This window comes from Mesoplodon densirostris, chromosome 11, assembly GCF_025265405.1.
Source record: "Mesoplodon densirostris isolate mMesDen1 chromosome 11, mMesDen1 primary haplotype, whole genome shotgun sequence".
NCBI classification, from domain to species: Eukaryota; Metazoa; Chordata; class Mammalia; order Artiodactyla; family Ziphiidae; genus Mesoplodon; species Mesoplodon densirostris.
In genome coordinates this window covers 106003271-106023240 of record NC_082671.1, presented here as the reverse complement: position 1 = coordinate 106023240, position 19970 = coordinate 106003271, and the positions used below count along the sequence as shown (strand labels likewise).

The following is a 19970-nucleotide window of genomic DNA, read 5'->3' as shown; positions in this document are numbered from 1 at the left end:
TTAATTTAGAAGAGTGTCTTCAATTACCCACTAATATATATATATATATATATATATATATATTTTTTTTTTTTTACAAAGTAAGTTTCTCTGTCTTATTTCTAACTACAAGAAAAGAGTGTGGCATGTGATCCACAAAACCAGTATAGAGACTATACTTATCTGGAAAAGAAATGATAAAATGATGGTTTCAACACAGGCATATGCATTTTTGAGTGTTTTATTTATATCGAATTGGATAAAATGTGTGTATTTCTCAGACAGAAAAGACGTGTCGAGGTAGAAATGTACCTTTCAACTATTCATGGGTACACAAGTACACTGGGGAGATTGTAAAAGTTCAGATTGTGATTCAGTAGGTCCGGTGGGCCTGAGTTCTATTTTTTTAACAAGCTCACTTTTAACTAGTGATGCCACAGTCTCTGATTCATTAACGACAATTGTGAATAGCAGAGACATAATTAGAAAGGTAAAAATTCATATTTAATTTTGAACTTAAAGTGTTTTATGGATTTTACACCTTTAATAGGATAGTAAGCACAGCAGCAACAATCATTTGTGAATATTTACTATAGACCGTGTATCTTTCTAACTTTGTAGTGTAGGACTCCAGGAAAAATGCCTGGGCTGCGGTCACAGTGGGCGGGGCCCTCAGGCCGGGCCGCCCCTCCAGGACCCCCGACGGGGCCCTGCGCTCCTGGCGGCTCCCTCCCCCGGCGCCTCCGTCCCTCCCAGAAGGCCTCGGGGCAGAGCGGTCCCACCCGCTGCGCCCAGAACGGAGCCCGCGTTTCCGCAGAGCTGGAGCTCCCGGCTCGGGGTCTCTTCCCTCCGCCTTCACGGAACTGCCCCGGAGCCCGCGGCGAGGGCGGCCTCACTGACGCTGCAGGCTCTGGAGGGGCCCCGGAGGCTGAAGCCGCGGCAGTCGTGCGGACGGCGGGCCGGGTAAGTGGGCGCCGACCCTCCGCCTGGTACGGTGCCCTGGCGGCAGGGCAAGACCAGCTTCTGAGGGGCAGGGGTTCGCTGCCACCCGCCGCTGCTGTGCAGAAAGGGCGGCCCCCAGCGTCTGGTCCCGGGAACTTCGGTCCCTCCTCTCGCCCCTACCCTCGGCCTGGCTCGCGGGGCCTGGGGGGCGTGGGGAGGGGGTCGGCCTGAGTGTCCTGAGGGGAAACGGGGCAAGGGAGGCGCAGGGCCCGGCTGCAGCGTCAGCGCGCCTCCCCCCGACTGCGGGGAAGGCGGCTAAAAACTCCTCCCGAGGCTCGCAGGCCTCTTATTCAGCGGAGTCCCTCTGCCCTCCTTTCTCCCTGAGCTAAAGTACCGGGGGGAGGGGATAGGGCAGGGCACTGGCGCAGGTAATGGGGACCATCAGCAGGTGATTGTTAACTAAGGAAAACCGGCTCTCCCAACGTGAGGAATGCAGCGCTTTTCTTTGTTTGCGGAGATGCCAGAGTCTGGGCTCCCTGAATTCCTTCCTTTCATATGCACCTCAGCGCTCTGGGGCCTGCATTCTGTATTTGCATATCCTGACATCCTCAGGGCTCGCGGCTCACACTGGAGGGCTGCAAGGGCTGATGACTGTGATATCCTTTGTTTACTGAGATGGCAAGAAATATTCCATTTCTCACAGGCTTGAGGGGCACAGAGTGAAAAGGGTAGGAGAATCTCACTCGGCATGTACTTTGGTTTACACATAGATAATATTTACACTTAACTGTGCTACTAGAGGTTCTCAAGTGCGATCAACTTGTACCACTGCCCTCTATGGATTCATTTCATGAATATCATAAGATCAATGCCTGTAGAACTGACTTAATCCATTTAAATAGGATCATGGTTTTTAAAGGAAACATAATTGAAATATGACAACAAATCCCTTACCACTAAAGGCTGGGTCTGGAGCAACCTAAATAAACGTTCCATTGTTAAAATATTGAAAGATGTATTCAATAGAAATATCAACAAAAATGACAAATAATGAGGGCAGCAGAATGTTGAAATGTTCTATCTTTATCGTTAAAGTGGCAGAACATCATGTATTAGTAGGCACTGGGGGCAGAAGATGCCTGATTTTATACCTTTGTCATATTTGTACAGTTGTTTCAACAAGTAACTTAAAGACCAAATGGAAAAAAAGGAGGTTTGTGCCTGAGATCATGTTGATGTGAAACCAGGGATGGCCACCTTGTCCCAGGTGAGTTAAGTTTACCTGGCAGGTAGACCACAGAGCTCCTGAGAAGCAAGGGTTGGAATTTTTCTGCTGGGTGCCCCTTAGGTTCTGTGACTTGACTGATTGTGAGTCATGTTTCGGGAAAGACCTGATCACAGGAAAAGGGTGGGGAAGAGTGATTTGGGGAGCAGCTAACAACATGCATCACGGCTCATGGCTTGAATGAATTTTAAAGAAACAGGAAAACAAATGCTTCTTATGGAATCAGAGAATGTCCAGCCGGACAATCCCAGAAAATGAGGAACACCCATCCCATTTTCCAGATGAGAAAACAGAGGCCCAGCAAGGTGAAATCCCTCACCCAAGTTGCACCCGTCTCTCCTCCCCACTACATGGTTCATGAAAGCACGACTTTTCCTGTCGTGATCACTGCTGAACCCCAAAAAGGACCAGGCATCTAGCCGCTGCTCCAAAAATTTTGGTTGACTGTAGGAACAATGCTATTTTTTTCTTTCTCACTCTTATTCAGGATTGTGCCAAGAACTCCCCAGGCTGCAATGTAATTCGATAAATGTAAATATTAATTGAGTTTTGTTGTGATGAGGACTTAGGCTTTGGAGGTAACAGACTTGGTTCAGATCTTGGTTCTGCCACTCAATAGCTGTTTGGCTTTGGGAACATTACTAAACCTCTCTGAGCTTATTTCCTCCTTTGTAAAGTGGGGATAAATGTATCTGAGCCAGCAGAGCACCTGCATGAGAGATGTGCACTAAATATTGGTCTTTCTCACTCTCCCACGCCATCTCTGTGCTTCCCAGAGAAGATGTATAGAAGGATATAGTACTTTTTAAAATTAATTAATTAATTAATTAATTTTTGGCTGTGTTGGGTCTTCGTTGCTGTGCGCGGGCTTTCTCCAGGTGCGGCGAGCGGGGGCTACTCTTTGTTGTGGTGCGCGGGCTTCTCATTGCAGTGGCTTCTCTTGCTGCGCTTGTTGTGGAACACCGGCTCTAGGCCCACGGGCTTCAGTAGTTGTGGCCTGCAGGTTCACTAGTTGTGGCGCATGGGCATAACTGCTCCGCAGCATGTGAGATCTTCCCTGACCAGGGCTCGAACCCATGTCCCCTGCGTTGGCAGGCATATTCTTAACCACTGCGCCACCAGGGAAGTCCAATATAGTACTTTATAAAGAGGGGTTTTAGTTGATTTCAGATAGTGTACATGTTTCTTGTAGAAAAGATTTTTCCACTACAGAAACATTAACATGCAATACCACTACAAATGCAGTATTCTATGGGTTAGATATTATCAGTAAATTTTATAAGTAATTGGGCAAAGGCCAAAGCACTAGGTACTGGGGAGTAAGAAGTCTCAAGTCTGGGGTGCCCCCCCACCCCAACTTCAAGAGCAGGGTGTGTTTTTCAAATCCATATTTCATCTGGTCTTTGTTTCTCATCTATTCTCTGTGTCTGCCTTTCACAAAAGGCTCAGATCCTCCACTTTCACACCCTCCTGGCTGGCTGTGCCCCAGCTCCCGTTCTGGAACCTCTGCACGCATGGGTGTGTCTGCTCTCCCTGGGCCTCACCAGCTTTGCCAGGGAGATGCTGTATCGTGCACTGCTAGCTGTACCCCAGAGTGCCTAGACCCTTCTGGTACATGAAGTACACCCTCATCACCATGAGTACACGCCCATCCCCTTACCTTATATCCTGCCTCTAAGCCAGGCTTGGGGGTGACTAGTGTGCATTCAGCTATGTGAGGTGCTGGGATCAAAGTGAAGTTCCCAACATTTGAAGTTGCAGGCTTGAGGGGCACACAGTGATGTAAAGTCGGGTCACCTGACTTAAAGGGGGGGCTGATTGCTTTAAAGCCAGGGCAGCTGGCTTAAACCTTGCGTCCCTCCGCTGCAGGACGAGACCAACTTTGGCGGTGCTCGGGTTTGCTCCAAGCCAGCACTGCTGTGCAGGAAGAGCTTCCAGTAGCGCCTTAGTGCGGGGGGACTTGGTCCGTTGTCTTGCCGCTGCCCTCAGAGCGGGACCACCTGCTCTTCTGGAGGAGAATCAGGGAGAGGGAAGTGCAGAGTCCCGGCTGGAGTTGCGGCACCCCTTGTCTGATGGCAGGGAAGGGGGGACGGGGCTGTGTGGTGTCCTGGGGCTGGACTCACCAGGTCGACTCAGCCTCTCAGCCTCCTAACCTCACCCCACACACCCCACAAGAGTCTCCAATAATATGTAATTGTGCCTTAGGTTCTCGGTCTTCAAACTCATACCCAGGCTCCCAGGTCCCTTGATTTAGCCAATTCCTCTGTGCTCTTTCTTCTATTAGATACAGTCCCAGAGGGAAGGGCTGGGGGATGGGACTGGAGGGACCCCGGCAGCACTGGCCTAGGCTGACTAAAGAGATCCAGGGCCTGCGCTATGACACATGTGCGAGGACCCTTAAGGCGCAATCGAGGGGGCCAGTTAGGGGCAGTCCTTGTTGCCTCAAGTGAGTATGGATCACCGTCGGGTGGGGAGCATGCTGACCCCTGAGAAGTACTGTTAGAAGGATGTGTTCCTCCCTCGGCTTCAAGGACGTGGGTGGGCTTCAGGGCTCCATTTCCCCTCCAGACCTCCAGGGCTGACTGCACCCCAGCGGCCTTGCAGACCTGGCTTCCTGTCCCAGAACTTGCCAGGCTCCAGGAAGAATCCAGACTGCAGAGATGGTGCTTGAGCGCTCCAGCTTAAGAAGTGCTGTCCCTGGGGACCCGACAGTGGAGGGAGGAAGGGTGAAGGGAGTAGGGGGGTGGGGTTGGGAGGGGTGGCTGCCCTGGGAGACGTTGAGAGAGAAATATCGCCCCCCACACCCCCTGCCCCCTGCAACTGACTGACCCACTGATGCCATAGGATCTCAGGCCCTTTTAGTCAGGGATGCCTCGGTTTCTTTACTCCTGCGTTCAGAACTATGCAAAACCAACTCTTCATCCTCTTGCTGCCTGGCCAGGACTTGTAAAGCACTGTTCTTTTGGAGCACTCGTTCCCTAAACTGCAGTTTGGAGCTGTCCCAGCTATTTAAAGGTGTTCTCCTTAAACTGAGACTAAATCCTACTCTTTTGGAAAAACGCCCTGCACTTCCGAGGAGATCATGTTTTCTGCCCATTCCTTCCTTCTACTTCCCTCTTAAGAAGCCCTGTGCTCAAAGGGCTTGGTGACTTATTTTTTGCTTGATGTCAAAAAGAAACCTTCCCCATGCACCGCAAAAATCTTTCCTGGAGCATAGGTGTTTCAAACCCATGACCGTGTTTTGCAGTCAGTATACACTGGGTAGACTGCCTAGCAGTCCCTCCAAGAGCCAGAGGTGAGCGTAATCAACTTATCTGATTGGATGCCCTTCAAGTTTAGGAAGGTCCCATTCTTATGCCCCAGCAGATAAGACAGGGCCCTGGATGGCTGTGGCTGTGATTAGATAACTTCTAATGATTTTATTTCCCTTACTGAGCTGCTGCTTCTAGGTTAAATTCATTTTATTACCTGTCTTTTTTTTTTTTTTTTTTTTTTTTTTTTGTGGTACTTGGGCCGCTCACTGTTGTGGTTTCTCCCGTCGTGGAGCACAGGCTCCGGCTGCACAGGCTCAGCGGCCATGGCTCATGGGCCTAGCCACTCCTCGGCATGTGGGATCCTCCCGTACTGGGGCATGAACCTGTGTCCCCCGCATTGCAGGCGGACTCTCAACCACTGCGCCACCAGAGAACCCCTACCTGTACATTTTTAAAGAAAGACTGAAAAAGTCACTGTAATAGGTCAGGAGTCTGAGCTCAGGGTTAGTCAAAGGTACTCACAGGGAGGAAGGTGGATAAACATAGGTGCGTAAAATAGGGGGGTTGGCAAGTACAGCCAGGACAACAGGGCTCACCGTGCGCACTAATAAAGGCCAGAAACTCCTCATTTATCTCTGGTGGGAAGTTCTGATGGTTTCTCAGGATCAAACTCAAATCATATTCAAACTAGGGGGCTTCCCAGAAGGCGCTGAAGCACCGGCAGAGCCCACCTGTGCTCCCACCTTGGCACTCCAGGATCAGAGTTGGGTTTGGAGATGGGGTTGCTGTAACCCCAAGGAGGTGAGCAGAGAGGAGGAGTTGATTACCGGTCTCCTCTGACTCTCTGGCCCAAATTGCCTGGCTTCACGGGGGGGCAGAGTTTTGCTTTGAGCAACTTATGGGGCACTTCCAGACTGGTGGGGTTGCCCAGTGGCCCGACAGTCTGACAGGCTGGCTGCGGGGTGACCGCCCTTTGTTTCTTCAGAATCTGTTCATCAGGAGGTGCATGGTTGCGGAAGCCCATTCACCGCCCCCGCCCCCCGAGGGTAATGGCACCTTCCCTGGCTGTACCCTATGATCACCAAGTACTTGAAATGAATGCAAGGTTTTTGACTTCAAGGAAGAGCTCACATAACCCCTTCTGCCTCATAATGTGTGGGATTTACTATAATGGAAGGACATTATAAAGAACAGGTAGAAAACTCACCTGTTGGTTTCCATGTAGGAGTTTATTTTGCATGAACCTCTCCTACATGAGTAGATAGCAGAGGTTTATTTTTGTTCCCGTGTGTGTAGTTGTGGCAGAGGACATAGGTATGGTGGTTTGAAGCCCTCAAAGAAATATTCTCAGAATTCTCAAGACTTCTCTTGATTGGAACCGAAAGAGACCTGGAAAAGGAGGAAAAGCAAAGGAGGAGGGAGAACGAATTGCTGTTTCTCAGTAAATTCACCTTCCTGGTTGATTTTTCTGTCTTCTCATTTCTTTTAACTTCTATGTATGTCTAATGGAATGATGTAGAAAGGTTGATTTTTATGCTTTAAAAGATTTTACATCACAAAGAAACTAGAAGTGGCTAACAGAACTTATTCACATCAATGTTACATAGAGACTTTGATATTAAATTTGTATACTAAAATGGGTTAATCCAAATTTTCTCTTTCTTTTTGAGTGAATATTTGTAACATATTTTTGTAGATAATAATTTATCCTAGATATACAAAATTGTGAGAATGGGTACCATTTTTCGCCACTTAAATGATTTCTTTTAAATGAATAGATCGTACACTTTAAAGGCCAATGTTGTCTTACATGTTGTTTTTTAATTCCTTGATTTCCAAAACTTGTGTTTATTTAATTGATTTCTATCTAATAATCTGTCTCTCCTTTATTGTTTCTTACTTTATATTTTATTGATCTATAGTTAATTTACATTATTATATTAGTTTCAGAGGTACAACATAGTGATTCATAAATGTTTAGGTTCTTCTCCATTTATACTTATTATAAAAGAGTGGCTCTATTCCCCATGCTATACAGAACGTCACTGTAGATTATTGATTTGATACATAGTGGATTCTTCCTCAGAATCTTCTACCACTATTTTGCTCCTCCACCCTGTCTCTCCCTGCTGGTAACCACTAGTCTGTTCTTTAATCTGTGAGTCTGTTTCATTGTTGTTGTTGTTGTATTCAATGTTTTAGATGCCACGTGTAAGTGATAACCTACCAGGCTTGTTTTCTCTGCGGCTTATTTTACTAAACATAATACCCTCCAAGTCCATCCATGTTCTTGCAAATAGCAACATTTCCTTTTTTGCTGAAGTCATCATAAATATCATTTTTTTATCCCCTAACCTATTGATGAACACTTAGTTTGACTCTATATCTTGGCTATGGCAAATAACACTGTTATGAACATTGGTGTGCAGTTATTTTTTTTTTTAAATAGTGTTTTTGTTTTCTTCTGATATACCCAAGAGGGAAATTGCTGGATATTATGGTAGTTCTATTTTTAGTTTTTTGTGGAACCTCCATTCTTCTTTCCACAGTAGCTGCACTACTTCACATTCACATCAAGAGTTTACAAGAGTTTCCCTTTCGCCACATCCTCACTAACCTTTGTTATTTGTGACCTTTTTGATGACAGCCATTCTGACAAGACTGAGGTGATATATCTCATAGTTTTGATTTGCATTTTATTGCCGATTAGCTATGTTTAGCATCTTTGTGCATTCTGGCTGTCTATCTGTATTTTTTCCTTGGAAAAATGTCTATTTAGGTCTTCTCATTTTTTAAAAAAATATTTTGGGTGCAGTTCTGATATTGAGTTGTATGTGCTGTTTCTGTAGGTTAGATATGAACCCTTGGTTGGTCATCTTTTTGGTGTTAACCTCTTATCATGTGCAAATATTGTCTCTCCTTCAGCAGGTTGTCTTTTCATTTTGTCTTTGGTTTCCTTTGCTGTGCAAAATCTTTTAAGTTTAGTGAAGTCCCATTTGTTTATTTTTGCTTTTGTTTCATTTGCCTTAGTAGACTGAACGCAAAACTGTTGCTATCATTTATGTTGAAGAATGTTCTGTATTTTCCTCTTGGGGTTTTATGGCCCTACATTTAGGTCTTTATTCAGTTTTGAGTTAATTTTATATACGGTGTGCTAAAATACTCTTAATTTTATTCTTTTCCATGTAGCTGACCAGTTTTCCTAGTACCACTTATTGAAGAGACAGTTCTTTCTCCATATTGCCTGCTTTGTCACAAATCAATTAAATATACGTGTGTGGGCTTATTTCTGGGATCTCTATTCTATTCCAGTGATCTTTGTGTCTGTTTTTGCTCCGGTCCGATGCTCTTTGATTACTGTCGCTTTGCAGTATAATCTGAAGTAAAGGTGCCTGATGCCTCCAGCTCTGTTCTTTCTCAAGATTGTTTGGCTATTTGGGGTCTTTGTGTTTCTATACAAATTTTAAAATTACTTTTTCAAGTTCTATGAAAATGCTTTGGTATTCTGATAGGGATTGCATTAAATCTGTAGATTGTCTTTGGCAGTATGGTTATTTTAACAGTATTAATTCTTCCAGTCCATGCACCTGCTATATTTTCTCATCTTTTTCTGTTGCCTTCAACTTCTTTCACCAATGGCTGATACATTTCTGAGTACATGTCTTTTACCTGCTTAGGTGTGTTTGTTCTTAGCTATCTTATTATTTTTAGTGTGATTGTTTTCTTAATTTTTTTCTTTCTGACAGCTTTGAGTTTTGTTTTTTTCTTCTTTTTCTAATTCCTTCAGGTGTAATGTTAGGTTGTTTATTTTATATTTTTCTTGTTTCCTAGGAATAAGCTTGTATCACTATAACTTCCCCCTGTGAACTGCGTTGGCTGTGTCCCATAGATTTTGGATCACTGTGTGTTCATTTTCATTTCTCTTGGGTATTTTTAGAATCCCTCTTTAATTTCTTCACTGTTCCTTTCTTCCCCTTTTATTCATCTGTGATGTGAGGACTATCTTTAATATGATGTTTGAATTTCTTTCAGTTGTGTGAGTGTGTGTGTGTGTGTGTCTGTGTGTGTGATTATTTAAGTTGCTGAGCTCTTAGTTTCACATGGACACTAACAACCCTGCATTGTTACTCTGCTCCCCCACAGTTACTGAATTTGACCTTATATTTTACATCTACTTGTTTGTGTGTCCCTTAACTTCTTTTTTTTTTTTTTTTTTTTTTTTTGCGGTATGCGGGCCTCTCACTGCTGTGGCCTCCCCCGTTGAGGAGCACAGGCTCCGGACGCGCAGGCTCAGCGGCCATGGCCCACGGGCCCAGCCGCCCCGCGGCATATGGGATCCTCCCAGACCGGGGCACGAACCCGTATCCCCTGCATCGGCAGGCGGACTCCCAACCACTTGCGCCACCAGGGAGGCCCCCTTAACTTCTTATTGTGAATATAGATGATTTTATTACTGTTTTCTTTCATCCTTCCTATTAGCTGTGTACATGGTTGATTTACTGCCTTTGTTGAATATTTGCCTTATCCAATGAGGTTTTTCCGTTAGTAAGTTTCCTTTTCTAATTTTTATGTTTCAGTCATGGGCTTTTCTTTTTCACTGAGAAAAGCCCCTTTAAGATTTCTCATAAAGCTGGTTTGGCGATGCTGTGCTCTTTTAGTTTTGCTTCTCTGTAAAACTTTAGACCTCACCATCAAATCTGAAGGAGAGCCTTGCTGGGTAGAGTATTTTTGGTTATAAGCTTTTCCCTTTCATGACTTTAAATATACCATGCCACTCCCTTCTGGCATGCAGAGGTTATCCTGAAAAGTCAGCTGATAACTTAATGCAAGTTCGCACGTTTGTAACTTGTTGCTTTTCCTTTGCTCCTTTTAATAGTGTCTTTTTATCTTTATTTTTTTGCCATTTTAATTACAATGAGTCTTGGTGTGGTCCTCTTTGGGTTGATCCTGTTTTGGCATTACTGTGTTTACTGGACTTGGATGTCTGTTTTCTTTCCCAGGTTATGGAAGTTTTCAGCTCTTAGGTCTTCAGGTATGCTCTACACTGCTTTCTCTTTCCTTTTTGCTTCTGGGACCAGTATAATGCAAATATTAGTACACCCGATGTTTCACATGTCTCTTCAACTTTCTTCATTTCATTTTAATCTATTGTTTTACAGTTCATCTTCAGTGATTGCCAGTACTCTGTCCTTCAGTTTTCTGATTCATTCCTCTGTGTCATTTAGTCTACAGTAGTTTCCTTTTAGTGTATTTTTCATTTCAGTTATTGTATTCCTCATCTCTGTTTTGTTGTTCTTTAGTGCTCTAACTCTTTTTAAAAAAATTCTACCTTCTTGCTCTGGTCGTCCATTCTTCTCCTGAGTTCTTTGGTCATCTTTGTAGTCATTACCTTGAACTACTTTTTGAGGAGATTGGCTACCTCCACTTCACGTAGATCCTCTTCTGAGTTCTTTGATCATCTTTGTAGTCATTACCTTGAACTACTTTTTGAGGAGGTTGGCTACCTCCACTTCACGTAGATCCTCTTCTGAGTTCTTTGATCATCTCTGTAGTCATTACCTTGAACTACTTGTTGAGGAGATTGGCTACCTCCACTTCACGTAGATCCTCTTCTGAGTTCTTTGATCATCTTTGTAGTCATTACCTTGAACTACTTGTTGAGGAGGTTGGCTACCTCCACTTCACGTAGATCCTCTTCTGAGCTCTTTGATCATCTTTGTAGTCATTACCTTGAACTACTTTTTGAGGAGATTGGCTGCCTCCACTTCACGTAGATCTTCTCCTGAGTTCTTTGATCATCTTTGTAGTCATTACCTTGAACTACTTTTTGAGGAGGTTGGCTACCTCCACTTCACGTAGATCCTCTTCTGAGTTCTTTGATCATCTTTATAGTCATTACCTTGAAGTATTTTTTGAGGAGATTGGCTGCCTCCACTTCACGTAGATCCTCTTCTGAGTTCTTTGGTCATCTTTGTAGTCATTACCTTGAACTACTTTTTGAGGAGGTTGGCTGCCTCCACTTCACGTAGATCCTCTTCTGAGTTCTTTGATCATCTTTGTAGTCATTACCTAGAACTACTTGTTGAGGAGATTGGCTACCTCCACTTCACGTAGATCTTCTCCTGAGTTCTTTGGTCATCTCTGTAGTCATTACCTTGAACTACTTTTTGAGGAGGTTGGCTACCTCCACTTCACGTAGATCCTCTTCTGAGTTCTTTGATCATCTCTGTAGTCATTACCTTGAACTACTTTTTGAGGAGATTGGCTACCTCCACTTCACGTAGATCTTCTCCTGAGTTCTTTGGTCATCTTTGTAGTCATTACCTTGAACTATTTGTTGAGGAGAGTGGCTACCTCCACTTCACGTAGATCCTCTTCTGAGTTCTTTGATCATCTTTGTAGTCATTACCTTGAACTACTTTTTGAGGAGATTGGCTACCTCCACTTCACGTAGATCTTCTCCTGAGTTCTTTGGTCATCTTTCTAGTCATTACCTTGAACTATTTGTTGAGGAGAGTGGCTACCTCCACTTCACGTAGATCCTCTTCTGAGTTCTTTGATCATCTTTGTAGTCATTACCTTGAACTACTTTTTGAGGAGATTGGCTACCTCCACTTCACGTAGATCTTCTCCTGAGTTCTTTGGTCATCTTTCTAGTCATTACCTTGAACTCTCTGTTGAGGAGATTGGCTACCTCCACTTCACGTAGATCTTCTCCTGAGTTCTTTGATCATCTTTGTAGTCATTACCTTGAACTACTTTTTGAGGAGGTTGGCTACCTCCACTTCACGTAGATCCTCTTCTGAGTTCTTTGATCATCTTTATAGTCATTACCTTGAAGTATTTTTTGAGGAGATTGGCTGCCTCCACTTCACGTAGATCCTCTTCTGAGTTCTTTGGTCATCTTTGTAGTCATTACCTTGAACTACTTTTTGAGGAGGTTGGCTGCCTCCACTTCACGTAGATCCTCTTCTGAGTTCTTTGATCATCTTTGTAGTCATTACCTCGAACTACTTGTTGAGGAGATTGGCTACCTCCACTTCACGTAGATCTTCTCCTGAGTTCTTTGGTCATCTCTGTAGTCATTACCTTGAACTACTTTTTGAGGAGGTTGGCTACCTCCACTTCACGTAGATCCTCTTCTGAGTTCTTTGATCATCTCTGTAGTCATTACCTTGAACTACTTTTTGAGGAGATTGGCTACCTCCACTTCACGTAGATCTTCTCCTGAGTTCTTTGGTCATCTTTGTAGTCATTACCTTGAACTATTTGTTGAGGAGAGTGGCTACCTCCACTTCACGTAGATCCTCTCCTGAGTTCTTTGATCATCTCTGTAGTCATTACCTTGAACTACTTGTTGAGGAGGTTGGCTACCTCCACTTCACGTAGATCCTCTTCTGAGTTCTTTGGTCATCTTTGTAGTCATTACCTTGAACTCTCTGTTGAGGAGGTTGGCTACCTCCACTTCACGTAGATCCTCTTCTGAGTTCTTTGATCATCTTTGTAGTCATTACCTTGAACTACTTGTTGAGGAGGTTGGCTACCTCCACTTCACGTAGATCCTCTTCTGAGTTCTTTGGTCATCTTTGTAGTCATTACCTTGAACTACTTGTTGAGGAGGTTGGCTACCTCCACTTCACGTAGATCCTCTTCTGAGCTCTTACCTTGTTCCTTCATTTGGATCGTGTTTCAGTGTCACCTCATTTTTCTTAACTTGCTGTTTTTATTGCTGTGTATGTAGTAGGTTCGTTACATTTCCTGACCTTCTAGAAGTGGCCTTTTGTAGGAGAGGTCCTATGTGTCCCAGAAGCCCACTGTCCCCTGGTCACTAGAACTATATGTTCTAGGTGTACCCCCTATGTGGGCTACTTGGGCTCTTCTATTGTGGTGGGCTGACTGCTGTGGGTGGTCTGGTAGGCTTGGCTGCCCCCAGACGGCTTGTTTGACAGACTCTGCCTTGTATGGAAGCTGTCTGTGCTGCTTGGTGAGGCTAAATCATAAGGCAGTTGGCTGCACGACTCTGTGGGACACCAAATCTAGTGCTGGTTCACTTATGGGTAGAATTGCAGTCCAGGTGATATCAGGGCTAGTGCCCAGTCACTGGGGTGATGCTGGCTACTGGGAGGAAGACACAGGTCCTGAGTTCTGGCTGCAGGGCCCAGGAGTCTCAGAGTTGGTGTTGGATCACTGTTCCTGACACAGCTATCTGCAGGGTCTGGGGTATCCCTAATCTTGTGCTGTCATTCTGATGGGCAGGGTCAAGATGCAAGTGAGTCCATGGCTGCTTCTGGCCTGCAAGTGAGTGTTCTGGTCACACAGGCTGCTGGGCTGTGGTATTCCTGGAGCTGGTGTGTACCTGTTGGTGTATGAGGCTGATCCCACTGCTAGAGCAGATTTGCTGTTCGGTAGGTCCAAGCTCCATCCAGTCCCTGTGCAGTAATCACCTGCCGCCGGTGAGACTGATTCCAAGGCCAGAGCAGGCTCACTTGTCAGAGGGGCCGAGGACTCTGGGGCTGGTGCCTCTCCACTTAGGTGTGGAGGCTGGTCCTGGGGCTTTTGGTAGCTGGGCCCATGCCCAGCGGCAGCTGTGCATTGAGAGGGTCTGAAAGCAGCCTGTTTGCTGGTGGATGGGGCTATGCCCCTGCTCAGTCAGTTGCTTGGCCTGCAGCATCCTAGTACTTGCATCTATAGTCTGGTGGAAATGGGTAGGGCTAGACCCTGAGGCTAAAAAGATAGAGGGAGGACTCTGAAATTATGCTTGCTGGTACCAGTGGCCACGAGGTAGAAGGAGCTCCCCCAAGTGGCTGCTGCCAGTGTCTATGTCCCTGAGGCTGTGCTGTAGTTGCCTCTGGACTCTCTGGGAGACTCTCCAAGACCAGGAGGCAGGTGTGACCCAGGATCCGTTCAAATGACTGCTTCCGTTCTGATTCTCGGGTCATGTGGGATTTTGTGAGCATTTTTTTTTTTTTTTTGCAGTATGCGGGCCTCTCACTGCTGTGGCCTCTCCCGTTGCGGAGCACAGGCTCCGGACGTGCAGGCTCAGCGGCCATGGCTCACGGGCCCAGCCGCCCCGCGGCATGTGGGATCCTCCCGGAACGGGGTACGATCCTGTGTCCCCTGCATCAGCAGGTGGACTCTCAACCACTGAGCCACCAGGGAAGCCCTGTGAGCATCTTTTAAGTGTGGAATCTCTATTTCCCACAACCCTCTGGCTCTCCGGAAAATAAGCACCACTGGTCTTCAAAGCCCAACTTTCTACAAACCCTTCTTTCCAGCACAGGGTCCCTGGGCTTGGGAGCCTGATGTTGGGTTCATACCCCTTGCCACCTGGGTGCACCTCAGAAATTGTAATTATTCTCCCATCTGTGGGCCACCCACCTGGGGGGATGGGTCTTGACTCTGTTGAGATTTTGCCCTTCCTTCCTGTCTTGCCGGGGTGCCTTCCTTATATCTTTAGCTCTAAAACATCTTTTATGGTAGGTCCCGGCCTTTTTCATCAATTGCTGTTCTGTAAACAGTTGTGACTTTGGTGTGCCCATGAGAGGCATCAAGCTCTGGGTCTTTGAATGCTACCATCTTAGGCAATCTCTCCACTTCATTCTTAAATCATATGATTTAATTTTTCTTAGTATCTTATTTGACTAGCAACAGTTTAAAATTTATTATCACTCATGTTTACTTCTCCTGTTTTAAAAAAAAATTGAATAGTGCATTCATTCATTTTGAAATGAAGGTAGTGACCTGTGAATTTCCATACCTCAAAAATCAAGGATAGGACAAAAGCCTTTTCTACCTGTGTTACCCTCAAACCCTGCACCCCACACCAGCCTGGGGATTAACCTCTTGCACCCATGCTCACCTTCTTTTTTTGGACCGTTAACCATCGCTGCATCTGTATGTGTGTTGACAAAGTGAACTCTAGTCTTTCCAGTTTTTGTGTTTTGTTTTTTGGATTAGGGAACAGTCCTACTATGAATGTACATTTACTGGTCTGCTGAAGTTCATATTAAACCTGTCAAGCACATGACCAGAATTGGAATTGCTTGTATATACACTTTGATAAATTTTAGAGACAATGGTAGAACAGAAGTAAATTGTATTTCAAATCCCACAATATTCTCACACCATGAAAGCCCTTCCCTTTTTAATATATTTGTGTGTAGTTTATCTTTTTGCCCATACTGTATTTCCCAGAGATGGGTAAGTGTTACGTTTCTTGCTAGCACATTTACGGTATTGTTCAAAGTCAGGCGTTTAGTGATTTAACATGATCATATTTCCATGAACTTGCAAGTACAAGATCTTCTCTCACACTGTCTTTTACTCCCTGCTTTTTTATATTGCCCTCCTAATTCTCAGTCCTGGTCTTTCTTTATGTTCTTCATCAACCTGGATAGGTTATACTATTTTTTCCCTTATTCAAGACCAATAGAATAGAATAGAACACCCAGAAATAAACCCTGATATATGGCCAAATGGGTTTTGACAAGTTGCCAAGTCTTTTCAAAGTAGAAAGGATAGTATTTTCAACAAATGATGCTGAGAAGTCTTGTTGTCAACATGCAAAAGAAGGAAGATGGACCCTTACCTAACATCATATGCAAAAATTAATGAAAACATATCAAAAAACTAAATATAAGACCTAATAAAATAAAAAGTCTTAGAAGAAGACACAGGAGAAGAGCTTCATGACATTGTATTTGGCAGTGATTTCCTCAATATGAAACGAAGGAACAACAAAGGTACAGCTAACAAAAAAATAAACAATTTGCAGTACATATTTAAAAAAATGTGTATCAAAGGAATGTAAACAGAATAAAATGGCAACCCACAAGATGGGAGAAAATATTTGAAAGCCATCTATCTGACAAGAGATTTCTATTCAGAATATACAGAGAACTCCTACAACTCAACAAGAAGCAAACACCCTGATTCAAAAATGGATAAAAGACTTGAATAGATGGTTCTTCAAAGAGATGTACAAATGACTAAGCACTTGAATAGATGCTCCATATCATTAAATGCATGTTTATATATTTGTGTGCATGCATACACACACAAGCACACACACACATACACAAGCAGAAAACAAGTATTGGTGAGGATGTGAGGGAGTTGGAAGCTTTGTGCTCTGTCAGTGGGAATGTAGAATGATACAGCTGCTTTGCAAAAGAGTATGGCAATTTTTCAGATATTGAAAAATAGAATTACTACATGATCCAGGAAATTTTTACTATGAGGTATACCCAAAGGAATTGAAATCGGGGTCTTAAAGTAATATTTGTACTCCAGTGTATAGAGCAGTAATAATCACAGTAGCTAAAATATGAAAGCAACCTAAATGTTCATCCACTAGTTCCTGGATAAGCAAAGTGTGGTATACCCATATAATACAATATTGTTCAGTGTTAAGAAGGAAAACATCTAGGAATATGCTACAACATGGATGAATCCTGAGGAAATGTAGCTACCAAATATGCCATTTTTGTGACTTTTAGTGAGTCATAACAATGCAACTACTTATTTCAATTATATGGGGTACTTAGTGTAGTCAAGACCATAGAAATTGGGAGGGCAATGATGCTTTTCAGGTGGTTATGGAACAAAAAGGAAAGTTATGTTTAAAGGATATAGAGTTACAGTTTTAAAATGTAGAAAAGAATTAGAAAGATAAATGGCGATGTTGATCGCCCAATAATATGAATGTATTTAAGATCACTGAACGGTGCACTTTATAATAATTAACATGTTATACTTTATGTTATTTGATGTTACTAACATACAAAATTGGGAAAGAATGTAATATCAGGAAAGGGAGTGGCCCTGGGATACAGCAGAGAGTAATCAGAAGGGTGAGACACTGCATATGTTGGAGAAGAAGAGCTGAGAGTCTTCATTGGACAGAAGAGACTTTATACAAAAGAAAAAAAATTCCTCTGAGGGTGTATTAAATAGATATCTGTGGGTGTACTGCTATCTCCCCTGGGTTATCTTTAAGAGTCTTTACTAAAGTCCATAAGGCTTGCTGAGGCTTTTTTAAAAACTGGATTCCCTAGGAGATAATTAGAGGGTGGTACTTAAGTCTATGTCTAAGTTGACAGATTTTGCAGGGAAGACGAACCTGAGGACAGTGGAGGTCCTGAGAGTGTAAGTACATGGAAATTGGAAAAAATAATAATAAAGGGAATTAGGAAAACTTTTGACTTCGAAGGTCATGTATTACTGAGTCATACCTGAGGTTTCTAAGGAGTTATATACACAGTTGCTATTTGGATTGCTTGTTGATGAAGATCAGTGGAAAAACTAGAGTCGCTTCCAAGTGTAGGTAAGATATAATGAGAGGATGGAGGTGGGAAGTAGGGAGGCCCAGAGAAAAGTGGGAAGGTCATACTGGGCCAAGATGGTGGTAATATCCAGCAGAACGGATGGTAGGGCAGACTGTGGTTTCATCTTTTTTATTTCGGCTCCCCACCTCATCCTTAATAATTCTTTGGGAATATTTCATTGCTCTGTGATGCAGGTACAGAATTCGAGTGAGGAGACTACACCCTCAGCGTCCAGCTGTCTGAGTCCTCAGTGTGCTTCAAATAATGGAGAACTATTGCTGCTTTATGAGAAGAGTTAGTACCTCGTAGCTAAGCTTTAGCTGGAGCTTATGCAGGATTGATTCCAATTTATATATACTGTTGGCATGGAGGTTCCTCCTCCTCTTTTCTTGACCATTATGAAATGAATCTATATTTCTCAATATTTGTGTATATCAGATAAATACATTAAGTAAAGGAATCTTATATATTGCTCCCTGCATAGTTTGCTCTTTCTTGTTTCTCTTTTACCTTTACTAAATTAGCACAGTGAGAGACCGTGCAATGTTCTAATCAGGAGAGATTAGAACATCATATTTCTAGAGAGGTTGGTTGGACAGAGCAGGGGTCCCAGTGAGAATCAAAGCTTCTGTTTCTACTTGGAAGTGTACCTGTATAGAGTAGAGGGCTCCAGGAAATATCCTAGAATATTGCAATGTCCCTGCGGGAGATCATTAAGAGAGGCAGGATCTGGTCCCAGATCAGTGTACTATGACATGTTTGTCAGTCATCTGGTGTGAGATTCTCAGAGCCAATCCCATATAGTAAGGCTGAGTGCAGAGTATGAAGAACCTGTGAAAGCCTTTGATTGAATGTTAAAGATGAAGCTCTGATTTTGGGGAGAATTTTCTTACCTGACTGAATGTCACCCTTCTGTGGGGATGAGATTCTGTGCTTTTCTTCTCTTGATGACCACTGACTGAAAGTCATTAGAGGATCATGTCTAGACAGCATTCTTTATTTAATTTCTTAAAGAAGAAAACATGGAAAACATTTTTATCCACTTTCAAATTGAGGATCAAGGGGAATGACATCAGTGAAAATGTCAGAGTAGGGAGCTCTAGCTTGTGTCCATCACCAGAAACACTGACATACGTGGTAAAACCTGTCAGAATGATCTTATCAACACATGTAAGTTTTCTTTTCTTTTCACCCTGTAGATTTATCTTTCACTGAAACTTAACTTACTACAAGATGTGGAGAATAAACAGGGAAGTAGAAACTGCATTTCCTGATGAGAGAATCACTAAGTCACATTAGTTGTTCTGAGCTATGTCTTACTCACCGTGACTGTAATTAAAACAAACAAACAAACAAAACACTTTTTTTGGGTAAGTCAGTTCTGACATTTCCTCGTTAAAGACAAGGTAACAGATACAGATTTAGATCTACCAGAATTGAGCAAAATGTTGATTGTACCTGTGCTGCATATATGAGCATGACCTGCTACAAATCTTCATTATACTTATTGCCACAACTGACAAATTCAGTTTGGCCACTCCTGATATGTTGCATGTAAGGAATGCATAGGACACTAACCCCAGCTGGTCACAGGTAAACTCTGCCACGTGGATTACTGCATGTTTTCCTGCTGGAAGACCACACATTCTCGAGTATCATGACTGCAGAGTATGTGGGCTCTTCTTTTTTCTGGATAAAGGTTAGATAATCACCTAATTTTACGAGCAATATATAAATTGTATTTGCATATTCTTCAGGTTTTTATTTATCCATTCTCTTTCAAGTCCTAAGTGCAAATATTAAAGTGATTTCCAAGAGGGTGGTAAATAAGACAGCTACGTTTATGCTCCAAAATTAGCAATAAAGCATAATACAATTGTAAATGCATTAATGTGTGATTAATATGTAGATACTATGTAAATGCAATTTTAGTAATGCTTTGTGGAGAGCTTCAGAATCTAGGGATTTAAAAAAAAAAGAAGGAGTTTTTGAAACTCTCAGGGAATTATATAGAAGTCTTTGTGTCTATAATTATCAATCTGGAATAATGCATTTTCTCAGAAATAAACTAGGCATAAAATTATAGGAAAAAACTTCATGAAATGAAAGAGCATGTGAGATGGGCATACAAGAAAAAGAATATTCTCAGAGAATAATGAACAGTGTGAAGTTCAGCAGAAGTGT

At 43.3% G+C, this 19970-nt stretch overlaps 1 long non-coding RNA gene across 2 annotated transcripts in view; it reads left to right on the top strand.

The window, feature by feature from the left end:
• The first annotated feature begins 747 nt into the window (after window positions 1-747).
• The window catches only part of LOC132498676 (uncharacterized), a 57874-nt gene continuing 38651 nt past the window's right edge, over window positions 748-19970 (top strand). For both annotated transcript variants that reach the window (XR_009533786.1, XR_009533787.1), the window contains exon 1: window positions 748-942. This is a non-coding gene — a long non-coding RNA (uncharacterized LOC132498676). The remainder of the gene's footprint in view (window positions 943-19970) is intronic.